This window comes from Amblyomma maculatum, chromosome 7 (genome assembly GCF_055883805.1).
Source record: "Amblyomma maculatum isolate TAMU_Amacu chromosome 7, ASM5588380v1, whole genome shotgun sequence".
NCBI lineage: Eukaryota > Metazoa > Arthropoda > Arachnida > Ixodida > Ixodidae > Amblyomma > Amblyomma maculatum.
In genome coordinates, this window is record NC_139350.1 from 70509628 (window position 1) to 70527302 (window position 17675).

The window sequence follows — 17675 nt, forward strand, 5'->3', positions numbered from 1 at the left end:
CTTTTAACTAGAGGCCAAAAAACTTGTATTTTCTTTTTTTGCCGTAGATGTTATTCTTATTCTGCTGTTTCCTAGGCAGAATATGTGCTGTTGAGCTGTGTATTACGTTATGTAACAATTGATCCTTCCTCAAGCCTAACATCCAGGTCACATAATAAAGAAAGTAAATTTATATAATGGGTATTCAGTAATACCAAAATTTGAAGTCAGGCAATCCTTCTGCCTCATAGCCCCCCCACATTACACCGGCTCGCGTAAAGGGGGTCCATTCTGTCTATCAAACGTGTGGTTAGAAATTTGTATATGCTATGGAGATGTGCGACTATATTCAGCATGCTATGCACATACACGCGAAATAATGGAAGCGCATCACATCCACAGTCATGGTGACCAATGCATCAGCAATCTTTCCTTGAACCTTAATGGGAATAGCATATACCACCACCCATGTAACAATAATTTGATTCTTATGGCAACTTTTTATAATTGGCCATTTATGTTTCATTACTTTGTTCATGTGCATATATTTCCTTACCATTCTTTAACAAACCCAGTTGATAGCGCTTGTCACGTCCTTGTGCCGCCTTTGTTGCGCTGTTTCCAAGTATGAATGCATATCAACTCGCCCAAGTTTCAGCTTTACTAAACATGCATGGCTCTGAGAGATGGCTCATTCACTCCGACGCGCGGAAATCGCCGTCAGCGGAAGCGTGCATGAAGCAAGACACTGTCGAAATCCAGGTCGCTTATCCCATGCAGTATTGCAAAGGCGTGATCTTCCTTGCCTTTGAGTCCCAGCTCTTTTAGAATCCCTTTGTCCCCCTCCCATAGCAAACAAGACCTCTTGACGAAGCCCTCTGCCCCACCCACCCTTCTTCTCTCCTCACGTCTTAAAACCTTGGCAAGATTTGGGAAAGGATATTTATGAAGAGAAGGGAGAAGGGGGGGGGGGGGTCGGGCAGTTATTCTACGCTTTTAATCTACTGTTTCGTGTTGGCTTGCTTGTTTTCTACACTGCTCGCGCATCCATTTCAAGACCGCTCGCAGAATATCTTACGTACACCTGGGCCCGGGGAGGGAGTCAAGGGGCTAAATTACGCACCTATTTTGTGTGAAGCTGAAAAAGCATAATATACCAATGTTAACTGAATGTGAAACGTTGAATATGCAATCGTAGTGTATACAATTATATATATTTACCATGCACAGTTCTATTGCCTAGCAAAATTCTTCGCAAAGCGAGTCGTCTGTACTGATTAATCGCGAAGCAAAAGAAGGAGAAAATAAAAGAGCCGTTGGGAGCACATGAACAGTTTTGTTTTGTTTTTCCCAAAAAGACCAAAATCTAAGCACTAAGATTAGATGAAGTTCAGCTGTAATTTTCAGTTTGCCCAGAGATCGTGAAAGCTATCACTTTCCATCATTATCACTTCCGACTCCGACGTCGAAATAGGAAGGGCTATCTGCAAAACTATCTCCTAAGGTTTACTTATCGGTGTGTGCTACTGTCCACCTGATTGTGGGATTTCTTTCATTCATAATTTCCGCTCTAGCATTTCTGCCGCGGTTGGCTAGTGTTCGCCTCGAATCAGCTACTTGCTCGGTGATTTTAATTTTTTCAAATAAATTGCTCTACTTTGTGTTCATCTAGTCATGTTGCCACTCAATTCATTAATCTAACTCTAGATTTTAACTCGTTTCAAGTAATCAATCAGTGTACCCGCGGGTCTAACATACTAGATTGAGCTCTAGCTAGTGCTACCGAAACCATGAGACCGGTCATGTACCTTGACGGATTTAGCGATCACAGGATGATGCAGTTTGACATTTAAGTTCCTGGTTGGTTTGCCGGTACTACAACTAAAGAGATCAGAGATTATAATAAAGCAAGGTATGACGAAATTAACGGGGAACATGCCACCTTTTTCAGTGAGGTATTTTTATCACTAAGCAACCACCACCTATCTACTGAAGAAAACTGGTTGCTCTTCAAACACAAATTATGTTCAAAAAGTATGTTCATCTCATTGCAATAACTAATGACAAAACAAACCCATGATTAAACAAGACTCTCCGTCGATTGCGAAATAAACGAAGCGCCTGTACAGAAACGCAAAATCTGCTCCCTTTCCGCCCACAATGGAAAGGTAAAAACAGTGCCTGAAAGCATACTGTTCTGCTATTACAGCCGCCAAATACAAATATTTTACTCTCGATCTGCCATCGCTGTTGCAGAAAATCTTAAGAAGTACTGGCAAAGCATATCTCCTGAAAGAAAAATTAAACATGGCTTAGTTCTGCTAAGCCTGGATACACGTAACGAAAAGCAGTGACTACCTCGGGATTAGAAGAAGTTAATTTCTTCAGTCTTCTGCGCCATTCGTCAGCAGCTAAACTCTCCTTGGCTTCCATGTCGAACACGTCTAAGTTCGCCGGCGTTCTATAATTCGTTTACAGGAAAAGAAAGGTGCAGCATTTGGCACTCTCGGAAAGCAAGAAGCGCCGCCCGGCGGCGTTGGAGCGTACTCGTTCCCGCTTGGCCCCCACAGCGGACGGCAGAAGTGTGACGTTCCATCGTTGACGTCAGCCTAATTGAGTGTGCTGACTATTTTCTTCTTTGGTACTTTCAAATTTCGCGCCAATTGCAGTATCAGTCACGCGCGGAATCCCGCTATCATCCTCACAGTACACAAGCAGACATATGAGCAACGCATAATGCCCCGCCGAAGAGAACGACGAAGATGCCGTACCGTGTGGTAGCTTTTCACGATGCTCTCCACTACAAAGATTCAATAGTGCTCTGGCCGAAGTACTGCTCAGGTTAATGCCCGCAGTAATGATTACCGTGTTGTCCTTCCCCTTTTCCCAACTGGTAAGCTTGTCGTCGGCTGTTTTTCTGCATGCTGACCTCACCGGTCGCCCTTACCGTGCTCAAGACTTCAGAGACGCCCTTCGGAACGTGGTGGACTTAAAAGAAATAAGCTCTATCGGAAAATTTCATATGCCGCATGTCTGGATGGTTACATGTAAATCGGCGCACTCTAAAGGAAAACTAGTCTCGTGGAGATTTATTGGCTAGAACCGTCGCTGCGTTGTTGTCTATCCGGAACCGAAGGAGGTGAAGGCGAGACTTCTCTGGCTGCCTGAACGCTTGGATGACTCCTTTATTCGCGAGGCTCTACAAGGTTATGGCAAAGACATCTCGATTTCGAGGGAAAACTGCAAAGTCACCGACATGGAACAGATGAAGACGCTCAGCCGAGATGTGATTTTGACTCTTGCCGAAGGGGTTAGCATTGGTGACGTTCCACATCAGCTGTGTGTGGAGTGCAGAGCCTCGTTTTGAAATTCGTCGGCACTGCCGTATGCCGAGTTGCGAAGATTGCCAGTGTTTCGGCCACACAGCGAGGAGTGTGGGGTTACATACGCGGACAAGCTTCGGCACCGAGTCCGGCCTCCTGACGCTGCATTACGGGAGCACATCATGGACGCCTCTGAGATAATTGATGCATCTGGCGACCTTCCTGCCGGTGTTGTGGCCGAGTCTTCAAGTGCCACTCCACAGGCTACTGAGGAAGAAAATACCGCTCATGCGGTAATGGGAACAACTCAGTGTCTCAGGCATTGGACGAGATATCGTGTCAAGCTTCCGACTGGGAGCCAACCACAGACGAGCCACCACTCGTTCCCTAGCACCCAGCGAGTGCCACCGCAGGTATTGTGACCCCTGTGGCCATTGCTGTGCAACAACGTCCAGACCAGGGCCCAGTTCCTGTAGCTGACAGGCTCGCTGCTGTCGACGAGCCAGTCCTGAAAGCCGTGCATCATGTGCCTCCGAGTCCAGTGAGGAGGACGATCAAGCTGGCAACAAGCATCGTCGTCACGGTCGACCGTCGAAGCACAAAAGGAGGCCTGGCGGTGGTTCGGAGGCGGCTTCGCCGTCTTCCGACTGGCAAATGGGATTGTAGGCAAAACTATGTGCTGTCACCATAACGGTCTTTGAAAACATAGTGCTTGCAACTCTCAGTGTGCGAGGTCTTAGGTCTTTTCAGAGACAGATGCAACTTCGCCGACTTTTGCACAGCAGGCGTCTAGATGTTGTGGCAGTCTAAAAGACGAAGATGGAGAGCAAGGAGGAAACTGAGAGGGCGCTACAGCCCTTTGTGGCAGATTTTAATGTCATTATTGCGCATGCTGTGGTCTTGTCGGCAGGTTGTTTTGTGTTTCGGTGAAAGACACTGCCTTGTTCTGGCCTAACTTATAATATCGACGCCGAGGGCCGGTTGATACGATGCGATCAACTATTTTTAGGAAACCATGGCGGATAATTATTGCTTTTGCTTTCAATACTGTCGCATAAGTGTTTTTGAACATATAGCCTGCTGACTTGACTGCGACCGACATATTATGCTAATGGGTGACTTCAACTGTGTTTACAACCCCATAGATCGTTCTAGTCCAGATGGATGCAGTGACAGGAGCGGGGATCTTTTGCTCCGTGTTAGAGAAGATGCGGGACTGGTTGATACAGGGGTATCTTGCCGTGCTTCTAGGTCATTCACCACATTCAGGGGCATTCTCACGCTCGTCTAGACCGGATCTATGCATCTTGTATATTAGTTTCCCGCTGGCTTGTGTGCGAAACTATACCGGTTTCGTTTTCTGATCATTGCATGGTTGTAGCCCGGCTAGGTGGCAATGACCATTCAAAGTTTAGGCCGCAGTGGGAACTTTGGAAGTTAAACACGTCGCTGGTAAATGACCATGAATTTATCATTCGTGTGCGCTCACAGCTCCAATCATGTGTTTGCAGAAATCTACCATTGTTCGCCGCTTGGGAAATGTTCAAGCAGGAAGTACGTGCGATAGCAATTGAACTTGGATGAAATAAATCATTCTACAGGGAACATCAGGAGGAGGTACTTAGCAAAAACTTGTGTAACCTGTAGGAACCAGAATGTGAATCCCCTGGATCATGTACGGACGACGAAATCGCTAGTGACAAAAGTGAATTACAAAGGCATTATTCGGAACGATACAGGGGTGCCTTAATTCGATCTCGTGTCAAGCGTGCTTTGCACTGCGAACGGCCGACGCGGCAAGCTTTGCTTGATGAACGTCATCATGCGACTGCAAAGCTGATTACGGGATTAATGCGTAACGGCACATTGGTTACGAGTACGAATGAGGTTCCGTCCGCATTCATGGAATATTACTCGATGTTGTTTAGTGCCACACCTCCTGTAAGAAATTCTGACAATATCCCGCCTTTCACATCCCTAGTGACCCCTTTATCAGAAGATGATTGTTTTGTAATCAGTAGCTCTTTCATGCATCAAGAGGTAGAAGTGGCAATTGATCAATTACCTCTCAAAAGCACCTCATCCTGTTGTCATTTCATCTGAATTTTAAAAAGCTTTTAAAACTGATCTTGCTCCTACCCTGCTAGATGTCTTCGTGATGAGTTTTGATCTAGAAGCCCTTCGCGAGGCTTTTAAAAAATGCCACACAGTCCTAATTCCAAAGAGTAATGTTGAAGAAAAATTACCCTTAGTTGAAGGCTATAGACCAATCACACTGGCTAATGTGGATTACAAGATTTTCGCAAAAATTTTAACAAATCGCGTACAGTTCGCAAGGTCGGTTCTCACTGGCCCTCACCAGACGTGCGGCTTGAGGGGCCGTGCCATACAAAGTAATGTACATCTTGCGAGCACAATTTTCGAATCGTGCTCCCGCTCTCATCACAGTTCATCCCGATTACATTTCAGGATGATCCAGAAAGCTGGGAACAGCGCACAGGACCTAAAAAACTTTACTACGGTTTCGCAGATACCTGGCAAATCTTTTCGTCTGAAAATATAACTGCACATCGAAGACCATACCTAAGCGGCGGAGCAGGACTACTTCTTCAACACGTGTGCTGCGCAGATGTTCCCTGGATGACAGAATTCTGCGAAATCAACGAGAGGATGAAAGAGCGACGCGACCATCCCCGCGCCACAGTTCAGGGTGCTCCAGGCAGCTGGGAACAGCGCACAGGACCTAAACAACTTTACTACGGTTTCGCAGATACCTGGCCAATCTTTTCGTCTGAAGATATAACTGCACATCGAAGACGATACCTGAGCGGCGGAGCAGGACCACTTTTTCAACACGTGTGCTGCGCAGATGTTCCCTGGACGACAGAATTCTGCGCAGTCAACGAGAGGATAAAAGAGCGACGCGACCATCCCCGCGCCACAGTTCAGGGTGATCCAGGCAGCCGGGAACAGCGCACAGGAACTAAACAACTTTACTACGGTTTCGCAGGTACGTCCAGCGTTTAGCTGCTTCATGTGTTTTGATATACAACTCCTGGATTACCCTGCATCTGTCTCTGTAAAATGGATTAGGGAACGAATCTGTTTTCTGCCCTTGGTGATGCGTTGGCCGAAAAACCGCCGACAACGATAAAAGAACTTGCCAAAACTTTTGTCGAAATGACTACACGACTAGATACAGTAACGACTTGTATCAGAGCTGATATCAAAGCTGTTGCACTTGATCATGAAACTTCACTTTCTGACATACAAGAAGTGAAACAATTCATGGATTTCAAGAATGCAGCTTTCGAAAAGTTTAAAGACGATGTACAGAGTGTCTGTCAGGAAATAAATACAATCAAGAAAGAGCAGGCGGAATGCAAAGAGGAGGCCCAAGAACATCGCAAAGAACAAAAAGAAGTGAGGAAAGAGTTAATAAATTTGAAGCAGTACAACCGAAGGAACAATCTTGAGTTAAAAGGCGTTCCAGCAGTGCCAAATGAATCGCTGCGCACTATGATGCTAAAGATAGCCGAAACCCTTGAGGAAGAACTTCAAACTGAAGACATTGATGTCATACACCGAGTGCCGACTAAAGAGAAAAACCAGTCGAACATAGTCGTGCGGTTCATGTCAAGGGAAGTTCGTGATCGCATTATTCTCAAAGCTATGAAACAGAGGCTGACAACTACTATCTTGGGATTCGAGACGAATGATCCAGTTTATATAAATGATCATCTGTGCCCAGAATATAAACTCTTGCTCGGCAAAGCAATCAAGACAAAACGTGAGAACTGGCAATTCGCCTGGGTATCGCAGGGCAAGATATTGATGAGGAATGCTGAGAAGTCTAAGGTGCTCCACATAACAGGCGAGGAAGACCTTACTAAGGTTAACTAAGTGAATATTTACTGTTTGGTGCCGTTCTCTACCGTAATGAGCTTTTCGATAAGTCAAGCAAATGACGAATTTAACAAGAGACCATGTCTTTCTCTTGTTCACTGCAATATCCGCAGCCTCCACAAAAACTGGGATTTGTTTTCAGTATTTTTATCTCGACACAGTTTTAAGTTCGAAGTCATTGCTCTCTCGGAAACATGGTTAAGTAAAAACTAACATTTTTCTGTCCCGGGATATAACTTCACTTCTAGCTCTAGGAACACCTCTTCTCGAGGAGGGGGTGTTGCACTGCTGATAAAATCTGACCGTGAATTTAAAATCATTACAGAATTAGTTGGTAATAATTCTACTATTGAGTATCTTTTTATTAAATTACATTCAAGTGTAACAATTGGAGTAGTCTGCAGACCGCCAAGTTCTAGTTAGCCGATATTTTTCGGCGAGATGGAAAGCGTGTTTATGTCCTTAGGTAATAGTAACAACTGTCCGGTGATAATAACAGGTGACTTTGATATTAATGTTAATAACGAAGCACATAATGAATATCTGCAATTACTAGACTCATTTAACTTCAAAAACACAATACTGGAACCCACCAGGATAACATCTACAACTGCTACAATATTAGATCATATTTTATGAAATATCGAAAATATTACATCAGGTGTGTATGATACAATGATTACTGACCATTCTCCAGTGTTTGCACTTTATCATAGAGTACAACAACGTACTAATCACTCTCGTTCTAAAACCACCCGACTTAATAACGTTTTGTTAAAAAGAAAACTGCAGCTACTGAATCCAGACAGTATATTTGATGCTGATGTGCACTCAGAGTGTGCAAATTTTGTAAATGTATAGAATGCTACAATATCTGAATGCGCAATTGCTTATCAAAGAAAATACGACAGGCCTCTTAATCCTTGGATGACCGAGACGATGCTGAAAGCAATAAAAGAAAAGTATACTTGGTACAGTAAGTGGAAGCAGAAAGAGAATGTGTATTATTTGCAGCAATTTCGCATTGCTCGCAATTCAGTGCTGTCCATGATAAGAAGGAGGAAAAAAAAAACACGTCGCTTATTGAACGAGCTAATGGGAACACTAAACGAATATGGAATGTGCTAAATGATGTAATTGGCAAGCCTCCTACAAAGTACGTCTACCCCGATGTAGTGAATAACGACACAGCAGTGAGATTTAATACATATTTTACCACCATAGGCCCGCAGCTGGCACAACATACACCACTTACTCCATTAATGATGCATTCAGGACCTGCCAATAGTAGCTTTACATTAACTGCACTTACACTTGATACAATTACTGAAATAATTGGAAGCTTGAGTAGCGCCGAAGCTACAGGGCCACACGGGATACCAGTGAAAGTTGTGAAAGATAATGTTGAGATTGTTGCACCCCTTTTGCTCCATATATTTAATCAACGCAATAGAGAAAAGTATTTATCCCGACATACTGAAAATAGCAAAAGTCATCCCTGTATATAAAAACGATGATAACAACGATCCAGGCAGCTACCGTCCAATATCGATGCTTTGTGTAATAAATACCATTTTTTGAAAAAGCTATAGCATTACAAGTACGCCAGTATTTGAAAGAAAATAATATTGTTTCGCAATGTCAGCATGGCTTCCGATCTAATAGATCTACATCCACAGCGGTTCTCAAACTTACACAGTCTATATATACATCTTTACACAATAATGAAATTCCGGTTGTATTGTTTCTTGATTTAAAAAAGCTTTCGATACTGTTAGTTCCTCTATTCTGTTGAAAAAGCTTGAACACTACGGATTCCTCGGGTCTACACTTCAATTTTTTGCTAGTTATCTTTCAAACAGGAAGCAATAAGTTTATCTTGATGGTTTTTCCTCCCCCCTTCAAACAGTTGAAACAGGCGTTCCCCAAGGTTCTGTTCTAGGTCCTATTTTGTTCTCTTTATATATAATGATTTCCCTCAGATTTTATCTTCATCTAAGGCTGTTCTATACGCTGATGACACAGCAGTAATATTTTCAGGCAAGTTACTTTTAGAATTGGAAGCAGTTATCAATTCCGAAGCATGTCGAATAAATGAATGGTTTAACTGCAATAAACTGACGCTAAATAAATCAAAAACACAATTTGTTTTATTTATTTATTTTACTTATTTATTACATACTGCAGACCCTCGGGCCCAAGCAGAGGGGCATAGTTGAGTACAAAAAAGAGCAAAGAACAACAAAGTAATAAGAAATTATACAATATTAATCGCAATTCATAGCCATCTGTAAATTAGTGTTCCAATCTGATATTGTTCGAGGGAAAAAGGAAAACATAAACGTGTTAGTTCGAGCATAATGGGGTGTCAGTGAGTCAGGATGATGATGTCTCGTACAGCGTGTTGATGCGGGAGATATATAAGGGGACTGGTTTATTGGAAGCTTGTTATTTATCAGGAGAGAAAGGAATTCTAGCCTCAGCTGTTTTCTGCGGAATTCAAGTGTGGGAATAGAATTATCTGTCATTGCTGGAGAGGGTGAGTCAAACCTAGCGAATTTATTAAATATAAACCGAACTGATTTTCTTTGTATTTTCCCAAGGTGCTTGATATCTGACTTAGTGTGAGGATCCCATGCTATGCATGCATACTCTAGCTTAGGTCTAATGAAAGAGATGTAAGCGAGTAACTTTACGGAAGAGGGTGCATTTTTTAGTTTGTGTCTCAAGAAACAGAGTTAGCGGAAGGCAGAGGAGCAGATAGTGTTAATATGTAAGTTCCAGGACAGAGTAGAAGTTAAGGTAACATCCAAGTATTTGTAGCTGTTAGTACTGCGCAGTGGTGAAGAACCAATGGAGTAAGAGAAAACAAGCGGGGCTTTCATACGAGTAACACGGAGGAATACTAATTTGTCAGCGTTTATCAACATCCCCCCTTCACTGCACCAATTTAATATGTTGCTTAAATCATTTTGAAGGACAATGTGATCATGTGGAGTTGTTACATCATTATACAAAATACAATCATCAGCAAACAGTCTGATTTGAACACCCGGACTCACAACATTCACGATGTCATTAATATATATCAGGAATAACAGGGAACCCAGAACACTACCTCGGGGCACCCCTGACGTGACTGGAAGAATGGCCTAGAATTTCGTCCTAGAAATAAGTTCTTTAACTCTTCTAGCCTCAATATTTTAATTAATGGAGCAGCCTTGGATGAGACAGAATCAATAAAATATTTAGGTATTACAATTGACAACCAGTTGAACTTTAAAGAACACATTACAAATCTGTGTTCGAAATTTGCTTCAGCTTGTTATATTCTTTTTCGAACACTACTATATTTCTGTACCCGTATATTAAAAATGGTTTACTTTGCCATATTTCATTCTCACCTTATCTATTGCAGCGAGTCTTGGGAATTCACATTTAAGACATACTTAGATCCCATCATTCGTCTTCAAAAAGAGCCGTACGCATAATGACCTTCTCGCACTGGCACTCATCTACACCTTTATTGTTCTCAGAGCTTCATATACTCCCTTTTACTCTTGCGTCGGAAATGAAAGTTTGCTGTGTAGTAAATGCCATTCTCCTGAATGCTCATCCTTTACCAATTACAATATTTCTTACACTCAACAGGAACACCAGAAATACAAGCAATATAAACATTAATCTTCCTATCACAAGATACTTTTACGGCCAGCGCCTAATCCAGTATGTCGGTGTAAAAATATGCAATAATATTCCACTTGAAATTAAAATGGCAAATAATTTTTTATTTTCCGTCAAAAAATTTTATTTTGACAGAGAGCATCCGGTGGAAGCAACTTCAGCCTTCACCCCCTTTTGGACATGAAGAGATGCAAGCATAAAAAAAGAAGCATTCCGAGACTGTGCAGTGGCCTGATCCCAGTAAACAGAAACATTTAGTGACGACCTCGGTAGACACCAATTCAGCATTGGTGTGTCCGATTCTCTTGATTTCACATGAGGCTCTTCCGTTGAAACACGACGTGTCAGCAGTGCACAAAACATGGCTTTTCTGTTGCGCTATATCCCGTTTGATACATCAGGAGCAACGCAGCGAAAGCTATGCAAATAGTCCGCAAGAAAAATAAAGGACGTGTGTCACTCCGTGTTCATTTCGTAACCGAGTGGCCTAAGGCTTCGTTTTCGGACGTCAGAGAACTTCGGGCGGCGTAGGTTTGAATCCGCCGCGGGAGTTCTTTTTTAAGCATTTCGTACTTGGCGTAACAGGGGACTTCAGGCATATAGGTTCCAATCCATTCGCGACTATTTAGGCAGCAATTTGTACTTGGCACCAGTTTATGTAATTTTTGTTTCTCCAGAACAACTTCAATACAGGACTGAAACGACGACACAAAATAGTATTTTCTTAACGATTCAGGCCATCTTTAATTACTGTTTTCGCTGCAACCGCGAGCATTGCTACTTCCTGTACTCTCTTGCGGCACCGGGCATGTCATCAATGATTCCGTGCGTCCAGCAGAGCAGCGGATCAAGTTTTTAAAACGGCCTGGGACTGAAGGGCACTTCAATGTGGAATAACGCGGTGCAATTCGTGCTATCAGTTTGTTATTTTACATTCATTATTCCTAGATTAGTGAGGTTTAGTCGAAGTTTTGTGACTTTCATTGCTGCCGAAAAATGCATGTCCTGGTTCTTGTCGTAAAAGAGAGCTCTTTTATTATATGCAGAGCAAAATGCTGCAGTTTCTGTGTAAGAAATAAACATTTTACACCATGTTCGAATGGCATCTTCCAGTCGATAAACAAAGGTAAAATTAGAAACTTTTGATTCATGCAGTGAGAAAATGGTAATTCTATATTTTGAGTGTCTTACACACTGGAGCATGACAAAAATCAAATTTCAATACAGCAGTAAACAGGAGACCACCCTTTGCAGTGGATGTTGAAAATATTTACTGGGAATAAGAGGTTCAGGGAAGGAGAATAGGTAGTCAGGTCCCGGACTTTGTCGAAGAAACCTTCTCAATGAGGGCTCGTTGCTTTGAGATAGACAGAATGTCTCCCACATTGGTTTTACTATATTACCTGACTGGCCTATACTATACGAAACAAGTCAGGGTTTTACCACAGAACTTGGAATGGCCAGAAACGATTCCCAGTCAGTTGTGCATAGTTTACATGGGTATGTCATGGGTGTATGTCATGGTTTAGAGTCATCTGAGATGGCACTCTTGTGACTTACTCTGCTTTTTCACAAGGCCTTGAAACGTGTGTCTATCAAGGCTGAGCTGCTGGATATGTCTGCATATATAGTCATACCGGCAAAGGAACTGAGTTGGTAGGGGATAAGTAGGGGGGGGGGGGACGATAAGTGCACGCACTCCTCTACCTGTACACCCGGCTGACCAAGCACCCACACCAGCCGCTTCCACGAGGCGTGTACGTGTGCCATGTATAAGACTTGTGGGCTTGCGGAATCACTCTGCTTCGATGAGTTCGATAACAGGATGCAAAATGTTTCAGAGGGATTTGGCTCCGAGTATGCTGCGGAAGGCATCCCACTTGGAGAGCCAACTGTCTTTAACAAGGATTGATGCATAGTAATCTGCTTAGTGCGTGTGTTTGGCAATTTTGAGCTTGAGCGTGGTGTTGGCGACACCAGTGCCTTGTGAGACGTTGAGTTTCCTATCATCATCATCATCAGCAGCAGCAGCCTGGCTATACCCACTGCAGGGCGAAGGCCTCTCCCATATTTCTCCACTTAACCCGGTTCTGTGCTAGCTGCATCCACTTGACCCCTGCGAATTTCTTAATCTCATTCGCCCACCTAACTTTCTGCCGCCCTCTGCTACGCTTTCCTTCTCTTGGAATCCAGTTTGTTACCCTAAGCAACCATCGGTTATCCTCTCTTCGCACTACATGTCCTGCCCACGCCCATTTCTACTTCTTAGTTTCCACTAGAATGTCGGTAACTTGAGTTATTTCTCTGATCCACTCTGCACGCTCCCTATCTCTCAATGTTACCCCTACCATTTTTGGTTCCATAGCCCTTTGGGTTGTCCTCAACTTACGTAGAACTCTCTTGGTTAGCCTCCACGTTTCAGCCCCATAGGTGAGTGCAGGTAAGATGCAACTGTTGTATAATTTCCTCTTGAGCGATACCGGTAAGCTGCTAGTCATAATCTGCGAGTGCTTGCCAAATGCACTCCATCCCAATCTTATTCTTCTTGTAATTTCCTTTTCATGGTTCGAATCTGCGGTTACTACCTGTCCTAAGTAGACATAATCACCTACTACGTCCAGTACTTCGCTACCTAATGTAAACTGCTGTTCCTGCCCGAGGCTGTTGAACATTACCTTAGTCTTCTGCATATTGATTTTCAAGCCATCCTTTCTACTTTTCTTGTCTAGGTCACAAATCATTATTTGCAGTTCATCCCCCGAGTTGCTTAGCAGGGCAATGTCATCAGCAAATCGCAGATTACTGAGGTATTCTCCATCTACCCTTATCCCTAACTGCTCCCATTCCAAGACTCTGAATACTTCCTCTAAGCAAGCTGTGAATAGTACTGGGGAGATTGTGTCTCCTTGCCTAACACCTTTTTTTATGGGAATTTTGTTACTTTCTTTATGCAGAACTATGGTTGCTGTGCAGCCACTATATATATCTTCCAGCACTTTCACGTACGGCTCGTCTACCCCTGATTTCGCAATGCCTGCATCACCGCCATAGCTCCCCATAGGTGTCGATGAATCTGTCACAGGGTGGGCGGTTTTTGCTTGTAGTGTGTGAGACTAATGATCCATTGCAGCGATGAGGCATTCAGCCCTTTGGTCAAAGTTTGTTAGGAGTACAACATTTTGAATATTGCCTCGGAAAAGAGTCCAATTGGTGAGCTTGGCTTGTTCATATAGCCGACTGTGTTTGTTGTAGTCGAGGCTGATTGGTTAGGAAGCCCGTGTAATGCGCGACCTTAAAGGTAAACTCCGGCGATTGTTCGATGCTCACAGATATCAACGAAAGTTGCATCAGACGTTCTTCTCAGGGTCAACATTACGGATTTCAAATAAGCACAGTTGAGGACGCTCAGTCTTTCCGCAAAGTATTTTGAAAGATAACGCTCCGAGACCCGCGACTCGCGCTGCCTAATAGGATATGTTTAGAAGCATTGCTGTGCTTGGTGACGTCGCAGGAGTGCAGGGGTTTTCGAGCAGACGACGGCGGCAATGCAATGGTCGTACTGCACGCGGCGTGTACTGTGTGGCGTCGCCTATACCGTCTTTGCCAAAAGTAGCCATGCTGCTCCGAAGGTTGGCGGAGCAAGCGCGCAGCCGTGTGGCGGCGTTACGCTCGCTTTGGCTTATCGGTGCTCGTCAGCTCCAAGGCTTCGAGAGTAGAACAGCTGACGTAACTCCGCACCCTCACTCTCCCCCGTTGGATGATAAAAACTAGGCGCGTATTATGTGCGGGCTGCGGTTTTACGTGTGCGAAGATTGGTTGTGCCCAGCGAGGGCGCTCAGTATAGCGACGGAGCTATTCGCTCTTCTCGGCAACTGCCCTGAAGCAGATAATATGTCGCTTTTCTCACTACTTAATTGTACGTGCTTATGTTCTGTATTCCGCTGCTGAAACGCACCAGCAGAATTGAGCTTTCTGCGTCTTTGATGCACCTGTACATTAAAGAAAGATAACGCACATCGAAATTTCAATATGCTTTCGCCAAGGTGCCTTGCGTACTGCAACTTTACGGGCCGTAACTCCGGTACAAAGATATGGGAAAGCTTGTGAACCCTTTCAAGCCACCTTATCTCTCGTTTAGGCTTGCAAAATTTGGTTAGCACCTTGGGGAAGCTGTTTAAAAATAAGTGCAATGATTGATTCTAACAAATTCTTGCACTTGCTTGTAGGTAAGTTTTGGTTTAAGCAACGAACTATAATGAAACTTTCTTTAGGCTTAGCCATTATATGTGCACGATTGTTTTCTCGTTCGCGGAACCTACCCTTATTTCAGAACAACACTGTCTGGCAAACCTAGCACATATTCGTCATACAAACGAACAACAATAGCTCACCATGTTTGCTATCACCTGAATTTCTTGTTTTCCGCAGTTGCCAAGAAGAGCGAATAGCCCCGTCGCTGTACTGAGCACCATCGCTGGGCACAACTAGGCTTCGTATTCGTGAAACCGCAGCCCCCACATCAGACGCGCCTAGTTTTTATCATCCAGCGGGCGAGAGTGAGGGTGCGAAGTTACGTCAGCTGTTGTACCCTCGGAGCTGACGAGCACCGATAAGCCACAGCGAGCGCAACGCCGCCCGACGGTCGCGCGCTTGCTCCGGCAGCCCTCAGAGCAGCCTGGGTACTTTTGCCAAAGACTGTACAATCCTATGAGGTGCTACTGGCATGGAGCAGGGCGACGGCGGAGCTACTCAGAAACATCCTGGAACGACGCAGGCATGGCCGACAGCTTGCTTGCAAAAAGCATAGATCTTGGAATCACTGTCTTGTAGTTTCGGCTCACACTTTAATGCATTCTTTTGCAGCGGTGGGTCAGTGGGAGGTAGTGTTGTGTTGTTGGCTGTACGAGTTATTCTATGAAAACCAACATGGCTGATTTACCACCAATTTCTCGAGAAAAAGGAGCTTCGCGACAAATAGAATCGTGCGATCCGGCGCCCCCTCTGCTCCGGAGAACGCATGAATGATCGGAATATTTCAGGCGGGCCGGCTACCAACACAACATGGTTCTGATAGATGAGAAATTTGGCCTCGCGAGTACTTGGCGATGACTGAAATCGGATGCTGTGTCGAAGACATTTCGCACATGGCATAAGCCAAACCGCCTGCCGCAGTCCGCCAGTGCGGGCACGGCGTTTTTTTTTTGCGAACCACTGTCAGAAAAAAAAAGCATGCTAAAATTCGTTGATCTCTTAAGCAATACGCGATTGGCTAAATTATTGTAAAAAAAACCCTTACTGGTGATTGCTGATCTGCAACGAGATTTTCGGGATAACTGCAATACTAGTGAATTTCTGTTCGCATGCTCCCAGCTGCCGATATGTTACTCAGCTCCTCCGATCTCTGAATCTAGCTCCGCTGCTAACCTTGGCGTCGCCAAAATTACATCCTTCTATTACTCTGAGATAGTCAGGTTGACAGTAAGACTGTTCCACGAACAGACCATTTACTAAAGCGCTGATCAATTCTGAAGCTCCGTCCGCTTCGGCTTCGGTGTGAAACAGGTTAGGCCTGAAGACGACTAGAGCGCAGCGCACGGCCATAGTGCCGTTGTCCGCCGCCCTCACCGGCCGCACCGTTGCCGTAAGCTCGCTGCATTCAGTGCGGCAAGTGTTGCGAATTTGTCGTCTACGTTCTTGATGCGGCGGGGCTGGTTCTAATTTGATGTACCGCTGAAAATACGCCGAGCAAACGATCCTTTGAGGACGGAACGGGGGTATACATGCTGCGCCTTCGGACGCGTACTCTCGAAGGTTGTATCTGTCCATCTGCACACTATAAGCAATGAATATATGGCTTCTTGCTCTTGAAACTTTCTTTAGTGTGCGAATTTCAGCTTAAACTGCATGGCCAGCCCATGCGCTTTAAACTTTTGCACCCGGGCTCGGCGCTCTTTCCATACCCTTCAGCAAGCAAACGCCGACACTGCCGCTGAGCTTCGCAATGGATAGTGTTGATCAGCAGGTAGGTTACAAGTGGCATGTAAGACGTCAACGGGAATTTGGAAACTGCTTTCGCTCGAGCGCAATGATTTTTGTAAAATATCTAAGGGCCATAAAATTTTGTGTCCACTCAATCTTTATCCATCGAAATTGCCATCATTTGTAAAAGACATTAGTTTTGGTTGTGTAGCAGCGCATAGAAAAAAATGATAATAGATTGACCAAATGCCGTTTTACAGGAATGACATTAAATTTTCCATGCGGCAGGCGTATTGCTGTGTAGACAATAATCTCACTCACAGTGAGGCGGATGTAGGGTCGGTTTCGAGAAAAGAAGAGATAGGAATTTGTAGTAACGATCGGTCGCCATAATATATGCCGGACACTTTCCTCGGGGTTTGTAAGGACATATAAAATTCTAGGGAATTATGCTTCATACGAGAATAATTTATCTGCGTTCAAGATCGCTCGCTTGTACTGCCCTAAGTAGCCATGCATGCCAAATACTGCATATGGTTTTATTGCGGAAGCAATACTGCTTGCATTTTGAGCCTTCAGCGTGTAACGGCGGTGACACCTTTGACCTTTACACGGCCCCCGTAGGCAATCCCAAGCTGGCAGGAGCTGCCAACTTGGGTCTTTCGGTTCACATGGGACGGTTATGCCAGAATCAGCCTGCCAGGACCTTGGCATTCGGTTACCCCTCTAGGTCACTAAGGCACATTCATACGGCTTGGTTAAGGCGGGGCTTTATTTTATGTTTATTCGGTTTAGCAGCGTGGA